Here is a 2,057-nt window from a genome sequence, read left to right on the forward strand (position 1 = left end):
TGGTAAATCCTCAGGGAATACGTCAGAAAACTCTCGAACTACAGGGAAATTTTCAATACTTTTCTCCTTGACCTTCCCATCAATCACATGTGTTAGAAATACGGCGCAATTTCTCTTCAAGTATCTTCGCATTTTCATGCAAGATACTTTCTTAATTTTTCGTTCTGACTTATCTCCTTGAATCACAATTGGGTCATTTCCATCTTGAGGAATCCGGATAGTCTTTTCTGAACAGATAATCTCAGCTTGATTTTTGGATAGCCAATCCATGCTGATAACTATGTCAAAACTTCCTAGTTCAATCGGTATAAGGTCTATGCTGAAATCCTTATTGGCTAAACTTAGAGTGCAATCCTTAATTATGTCACTAACCTTAATTTCTTGGCCATTAGCAAACTCAATTACGTAAGCTTCTTCCAACCTTTGGGGCTTTAAGTTAATCTTAGGCTCAAAATCTAGTGATACAAAACTCCTATCTGTCCCTGAATCAAATAAAACTGATGCAAATTCATTATTCAGAAGAAACGTACCTGAAACTACATTGGGATCATATCTAGCTTCTTTGGCTCCGATCTCAAACGCTCTGCCCCATGCCTGACCTTCTGGGTTTCCTTGACTAGATGGTCGGGCTTGGCTTGCATTGGCTCCTTGTTTCCTTCTTGGGCATACATTTCGCATATGTTCTGGGCTCCCACATTCGAAGCATAATCTTCTTCGGCAGTCCTTTAATGTATGATCCCCTAGGTGGCATCTTTGACAAATGATACAATTTCCTCGATGTAGATATTTGCATCTATTACACTTGGTCATGCCTCCTTGAGTTACCGCCTGAGTTTGTGCCCCAAAATTTCTCATTACTCTCCTATTCTTGTCATATTTTCCCCCAAACCTTCGATTCCCCTGTTCCTCCATTTTTCTTTTTCCCTTGGCAAATTCTCCTGATCGGACCGCATTATTCGTGAGTTTGGTGGCAATATCAATGGCTTCTTTAAGGGTCTTCGGGTTGGCCGAGGTGATGTTTCCCCTAATTTCTGGTGACAACCCCCAAACATACCACTTAATGCGAACTTCCTCTGGTGTCACTAGGTGTGGCACTAGATTTGCCAACTCATGGAATCGAGTCGTATACGCAGCTATATCATCCCCTTTCATTTCGTGATTCCATAACTCCATTTCTAGCTTCTAGAGCTCGCTTCTGGGGTAGTATTCGACCTTGAGGAGTTTCTTGAACTCCTCCCATGGAAGTTGATTAGCCACTTCTCGACCTCTGGCCTGTACCAATGCATTCCACCAGGTGAGTGCTCTTCCTTGCAACAAACAAGCCGCATATTCCACTTTGTTTGTTTCAGAGCACTTGCTAATATGGAGGACGGATTCTATACTCTTTATCCACGTCAGTAATCTTACAGCCCCTTCAGTCCCATGGAATTCTTTTGGATTGCAGGATCTGAAGGACTTGTAAGTGCATTCTCTGGGTGGTCTAGGCTCAGGGTTTGATGATTGGTTCACATTAAGCCCTGCCGCCACTTGACTGACAATGTTGGGCAGTGCGGCCAATAGTTGCTCTGACACAAGTCGTGCAACTTCGGGGTTCTCTCTTCTTGGTGGCATTTTCTATAGCCTAAATCAGAGGGGAGTTCATCGTTGATATAAGAATACTATGACGATATCTTCCAGTTATTCAATATGATGCAAGGGGCATTCATCGCATGGAGAGACATTCAAGCATTCATGTAATCACATAGCTTAAATTCATACACATTAAGGCTTGCCATAAATGAATTTTTCTCAAAAAGACGCCATGTATTCATAAACGATTACAACCACGAAAACAAAACCTCACATGACTAAGCAAAAGAGTGGGTATTCTACCCCTAATTTCCATCCTAGAATAACATCCATCCTATCGCTATTCCCAACATCAACATCATCATTCCATAAATTACCAACCATCTATACAACTTCCTAATTTCCTGCCTGGCTACGACAGCAGCTTCCCTGTTCCTTATTATGCTCTGGTGGTGTGCTTCCATCACATCAGACAGGTTGTTTAGGAT

Source organism: Cynara cardunculus (genome assembly GCF_001531365.2).
Source record: "Cynara cardunculus var. scolymus isolate 2C chromosome LG 17, CcrdV1, whole genome shotgun sequence".
In the NCBI taxonomy this organism is placed as follows: domain Eukaryota; kingdom Viridiplantae; phylum Streptophyta; class Magnoliopsida; order Asterales; family Asteraceae; genus Cynara; species Cynara cardunculus.